The following is a 6,269-nucleotide window of genomic DNA, read 5'->3' as shown; positions in this document are numbered from 1 at the left end:
ATTCCAAGGGCCGCGTCCTGCCATTCAAAGGCAAATATAGGCTGGCTGGTGGGATGCAGGCGGAGGCAGAAGAAAGCGTCTTTAAGATCTAAGACTGTGTACCAGGTATAGTTAGGTGGCAATCCACTCAGCAAATTGTAAGGGTTGGGGACAGTAGGGTGTATGTCCTCTATCCTTTTATTGACTTCTCTCAGGTCCTGCACTGGCCGGTAGTCATTAGTTCCCGGCTTCCTAACGGGTAGCAAGGGTGTATTCCAAGGAGATTTACAGGGCACCAGAATCCCTTGTTCAAGTAACCTTTTAATATGTGGCCGAATTCCTTCGCAGGCTTCTTTAGGCATTGGATACTGTCTGACGGATGCAGGAAGGATGGCAGCTTTTAAGGTTACTATAATTGGGGCCTGGTTAATGGCAAGGCCCATTCCTCCTGTTTCAGCCCAGGCTTGGGGAAATTCCGCAAGCCAGTGATCAAGGGTTTCCTGATTGTTCGAATTAGTCCTCTTTTCATGGAGTCTATATTCATCTTCTATGGACATTGTCAAGATGGTAAGGGGAATTCCCTCTGGCCCTGTGACTTTGACTTCTGACCTCTCAAAGTGTATTTGAGCTTTTAATTTGGTCAATAGGTCCCGTCCTAGTAAGGGGTAGGGGCAATCTGGCACATGGAGGAAAGAATGCATAACCTTACCGGTCGCGAGCTGGAGCTGCCGATTTGTAGTCCAATGGTACTGCTTTCCGCCTGTAGCTCCCTGTACCCATGCAGTCCGGTGACTCAGGGGTCCGGGTGACCGATTCAGAACGGAATGTTGTGCCCCTGTATCGACTAGGAAGGTGACCGGATGCCCCCCGACTTGCAGTGTTATCCTGGGCTCAGGGGGGGGCTCCTGGCCCCGACTCCTCTAATCTTCTAGGTTCAGGAGGTCAGAAACCCTTGGCGGTGGAAGCTTGGCCCGGGGGTTCTTAGGGCATTCTCTTGCCCAATGTCCTTTTTCTTTACAGTAAGCACATTGGTCCCTGTCCAGGTGGGGCCCCCTTCTGTCATCCCTCTGTCTATTCTGTCTCTGGCCTGTCACTACTGTGGCCAATAACCTGCTCATTTCTTTATTCCGCTTACGGTCTCTCGCAACCTCTTTTTCCTCAGCTTCCTGTCTTAGTCTTTCCTCTCTCTCCTGAGTTTCCTTCCTCCAACGTTCTTCTCTTTCTGTCTGTGTTTCCCTCTTATTAAAAATACGTTCTGCTTCCTTCAACAAATCTTGGAGTGTATATCCCTGTAGATTTTCTAGCCTTTGAAGCTTGTTTCTTATGTCCGGGGCTGATTGCCAAATAAAGGACATAGAAACGTTGGTGGCCTGACCTGGATCTTCCGGATTATAGGGAGTATACATCCTGTACGCTTCTTTCAATCTCTCTAGAAAAGCGGCAGGTGATTCCTCCGCACCCTGTATTATCTGCTTCACCTGGGCCAAATTAGTGGGTCGGCGTCCTGCCCCCCGGAGTCCCGCTACCAGCAACTGGCGATAGAGACGCAGGTGGGTCCTACCTGCTTCGGTGGTAAAATCCCATTCAGGTCTTTCAAGAGGGCAAGCCGCATCAATTTCATTGGGCAGCTGGGTGGGCTGCCCGTTGGCTCCTGGGACATTCTTTCGTGCTTCTAGTAGCACGCGCTGTTTCTCCTCCGAGGTTAAGAGGACCTGCAACAGCTGCTGACAATCATCCCAGGTGGGTTGGTGAGTCGTGAGGACCGACTCTATGAGAGATGTCAGCCTCACGGGGTCTGCAGAAAAAGAAGGATTATTATTTTTCCAGTTATAGAGGTCCGATGCTGAGAATGGCCAATACTGAGGTTGGCCGTTCAGTCCAGTTCGGAGGGGCAAAGTGGTTGAATCTGGAACGGGCTGCTCCCTGCGACCTCTCAGTCGATAAGCCATTGGTGAAGGGTCAGGGGCCGCTTCCGCCAAGGCAGCGGAGTCCGCTTCTGCCTCTGGTGGGGGCGGCAGTGGCGGATATGGCGGGGGCTCCTCCGTTAATAGATGAACCAACAGGTCTTCTCCCGGAGGGAGTACCTTAGGTGTCTTCTTTTCTTTAGCCTTAGTGTCTTTCACCACGGTAGGGTAAAGGTTGGAATGGGAAGGGGGGTTGGGAGGAATCAAAGGAGTGGGAGGTGTGGGGCCGAAGGAATGGGTCGGTTGGAGCGGTTAGAGGGGGGAAGGAGAGAGGGGCCCTTGGGATGTAAGAAAGGACGTACCCAGGGAGGGGGGTCCTGAACCAAAGCCTCCCAAGTGACGATATAAGCCACTTGATCGGGATGCCCGTGTGGTCCAGGATCCATAATCTTCTCTTTTACCTGGAATATAGTCTGGGGGTTAAAGGTACCATCTCGCGGCCAGCCTACGTCAAAGGTCGGCCATTCTGAAGAACAAAGAGTAATCCATTTGCGTTTACGCACATTAACAGATTGGTTATGAGCATATTCCTGTACATCTCTCCAGTGCGAGAGTGTTAGGGACAAAGGAGTGGTGACAGTTTGCCCCATAGTTTCTAGGCTTAGGAGGACACAAATGACAGCTACAAGACAAAGACCGAATAACACAGAACAGACTTTCGCAGCGCGGTTTCGACAGAGAGTCGACAGAAGGAATTGAGAGGGGGTCGAGGAAGGGGGCCCTCCTTCCTCGTCCCCAGTAAAGATTGCAAATCCCTCAAGCCGAGGGCCTTCTCCAAAGAGACTGGGAAAATGTCCAGTCATAGATCTAAGTTCAAAGTACAAATCCCTCACCCTGAGGGCTTCCCAAGTTCAAAGTACAAATCCCTCACCCTGAGGGCTTCCCAAGTTCAAAATACAAATCCCTCACCCTGAGGGCTTCCCAAGTTCAAAATACAAATCCCTCACCCTGAGGGCTTCAAACGCTACCAGGACGTCTCCTGGAGCCGCGGTCGGGAGTCCGAGCTCGTCAGCTCCTCTCGGATCCGCCAAATACAAATGTACACAGCTGTATACTACAAACGCAAGCGCAGTTCACAAGACGGACTCAGACCAGACAAGACAAAACAGCGGATCCGCACAACACTTACCTCCCAGACGTGGGTCGGTGGTCCCTGAGTGGGGGGTCTCTAATCCCGGACGAGCCCCCAAATGAAAGACCCCCGAAGAGGCGCTTTCGTAGAGGGAGACCCACACACCCAGGAATCAGCGAGGCCACGAACTGGATGCAAAAAACAAGAGGCTTTATTGGAGACGCGGGTACCCGGGGCGACTCAGCTTCAGTGTGGCTAAGCGCCCCGAGCCAAGGGAAAGGGGTCCTTATATAGGGAAAAAGGCGCAAGCTAGGAGCAGGGATTCGATTGGATAATTCTAATGAGGCATTGTACAGAGCTATTCCCATTGGTCAATGTATATGAGGCGCTATACAGGGTTATTCAAATGAGGCAAAGTACAGAGTTATTCAAATGAGGTGAAACACAGAGTCTTTCAAATGAGGCGAAATACAGAATCATTTCCATTGGATGGTTCAAATGAGACACAGAGCCATTCCAGATCAGCATATTCTCAAGGTCTGGTGTCTGGTACAGCAGACTCAATTCCCCCCCCTTTCCTGATGGCTGACCTTGGGGGCGGAGACCTTGGGACGGAGTGTTTCTCTTCGGGCGGGGCGGGGGCTCAGGGGCAGAGCTCCAGGCCGGCTCACTCGGTGTTTGTTCTCGTGCTGACCCACCTGGTGCTCGCCCTCGTGCCGGCCCACCCGGTGCTCGTTCTCGGGCTGGCCCACCTGGTGCTCATTCTCGGGCCGGCCCCACCCGGTGCTTGTTCTCGGGCCGGGCGGGGAAAGGCCACCGGGGGTGGGGATCGGGGAAGCCGCCGACAGGAGGAAGAGGAGACAAACTTGAGAAAGAAAGGGCTAAGGGACAGGGGTCTTTCAGAAGAAGTGATGGTTGGTGTTGGTTCAGGGTTAAGGATTACTGTTTTGACGGATCTGGAAAATGAAAAGAAAGTCTACTTTTCCAGGCCTTAGCCTTCTCTGGATACTATGATAGTGACCTCAGCCATGTGTTAAGAAGTTTTGGTGAAGAAACAGACTATAGAATGTGGGATTACTGAGATCCAGACAGTCACAACTCATTGAACAGTACAGTGTGAGGGTGAAAACTAAGATGTCCACTGTTTATTCCCTGATACCAGGGAGAGGTCAGGCCACACGGCAGCCAGTGACATAGGGTGACCATAGTGAACCTGGATATTGGGCAGACTCTTGACACAAGAAGTCTGTAGATTAGTTACTCAATAACTAGATAAACTGAATAAAACACACACATTCTTGAGCAATATCTAATGAATGTGAGATGACCTATTTTTGCTTTTATTTGGGCAAATAATTCTTCAACAACTATATGAGTCCAGTTGATACAAACCTTAAAAGCACCAGCCAGGGTCTCCTGATTATGGTCAGTGAGAACTGAGTTTTAAACAGGCCAGGATGGAGAGACCACAGCATGACTGAGACTGTGACAAGTTTATTATTTTTAAAATCATAATGATAAGAGTATAAAAATTGTAAGGACAGCAGGGGGCACAATGGAGACATTAATCACTAGGATGGAAATCAGATGATGATTGGAGGGACTCCAGAGCCCCTGTGGACTCCCTTCTTAAAGACTATCGGCTGAACAACACCTGATACAGTTGATATGTGAAGTCAAGAATTTTCAAACACAGTAAAAATTCATTGTTAAATATTTCATAGATTTGTATTTTCTCAGTTTATAAAAATATTTATTTATTTTTGATTTTTGTAAAACTTTTTTTCATGAAAAATATTCTGATGAAATTCTATGCCCAATCCTCTCAGATATTTTCCATATTCCTACCAGAACCCCAAAGCCTTTTTGTTTTGAAAGCAAAAGAATATACAAAAAGAAAAGTATTTATATAAAGAAAAAAATCACCAGTAACACACCCCTGTAACATGCTGAAAAATAAAACATTAATACCTTACAGATGAAAGAGTGAAATTTCTCCCAATTTAGGAGGTTTTGTAATTTCCATTAACAATTTTCCTCATCACCACCAAAACCTGTGAATTTGTCAGGGAAATGAAATAATTTCTCAGGTTGGGATTCTATTTGTAAATTGAGGGATGAGGCCTTAATGTTATTTCCACAGGGTCTGCACAGGTCTCAGGAATGACTGCTTCCTCAGACAGAATTACGATTTGGACCTCAGCATCCTGCTGCCTGACCCAGGTGTCCTCTACCTCCTTCTTCTCCAGCTGGACTAGGTCCTTATCTAGGAAGCACCCTGCTCATGAATATGCAAATCATGTGAGTCTATGTGGTAAATACAGGGATGTCCACACCACCAACTACACATGATCAGTGTCCTCTCCACAGTCACTGAGCACACAGGCCCTCACCATGGGATGGAGCTGGATCATCCTCTTCCTCGTGACAGGAGCTACAGGTGAGGGTTCCAAGTTCCAGACTTGAGGAGGTGCCATGCACTCAGGTGACAGTGACATCCACTCTGCCCTTCTCTCCACAGGTGTCCACTCCCCAGCTGTAGCAGTCTGGGGCTGAGCTGGTGAAGCCTGGGTCCTCAGTGAAGGTGTCCTGCAAGGCTTCTGGCTACACCTTCACTAGCTATCATATGAGCTGGGTGAAGCAGAAGCCTGGACGGGGCCTGGAGTGGATTGGATGGATTGATCCTGAAGATGGTGAAACTAGGTACAGTCAGAATTTCCAGGGCAAGGCCACATTGACTGCAGACACATCCTCCAGCACAGCCTACATGGAGCTCAGCAGCCTGACATCTGAGGACTCTTCAGTCTATTACTGTGCAAGACACACAGTGTTGCACCCACATCCTGAGTGTGTCAGAAACCCTGGAGGGGCAGGAAGCTGCCCTGGGACTGAGGTGACAGAGGAGATCACCCTGGAGAGTAGCTCAGAATTAATCATTTGAGTGACGATTTTCCTTCCTCCTCCTTCTCAGAATCATAACTGTGGTTGTCAACTTTTCCAATTTACAGTTATAAAAAAAATGATGCTGAATGAGGTCCTGCGAAAATCTCCATTTATGTGTTCCTTCTGTAATGAAAGACAAAGAGGAAAACTCTGATAATGCATAGTGAAAAAGATACCTCTGTATTCGAGGAGAGTGGAATATCAAATGGAGTAACTTTGAAAAAATAGAATATGAATTTTACAGGGAAAGTGCAAATAAACAACATGTGACCTAACCAAACACCTCACATATTTTTAAGTCTTAAGAAACT

General features: G+C 48.5%; 1 pseudogene; it reads left to right on the top strand.

Moving 5' to 3' along the window:
• The first annotated feature begins 5,409 nt into the window (after positions 1-5,409).
• LOC113838377 lies at positions 5,410-5,956 on the top strand (annotated as a pseudogene).
• The last annotated feature ends 313 nt before the right edge of the window (positions 5,957-6,269 follow it).

The sequence above is a fragment of the Cricetulus griseus genome, chromosome 5, assembly GCF_003668045.3.
Source record: "Cricetulus griseus strain 17A/GY chromosome 5, alternate assembly CriGri-PICRH-1.0, whole genome shotgun sequence".
Taxonomy (NCBI): Eukaryota; Metazoa; Chordata; class Mammalia; order Rodentia; family Cricetidae; genus Cricetulus; species Cricetulus griseus.
Note: the sequence above shows the minus strand (reverse complement) of the source record. Positions and strands in the feature narration are given on the sequence as shown.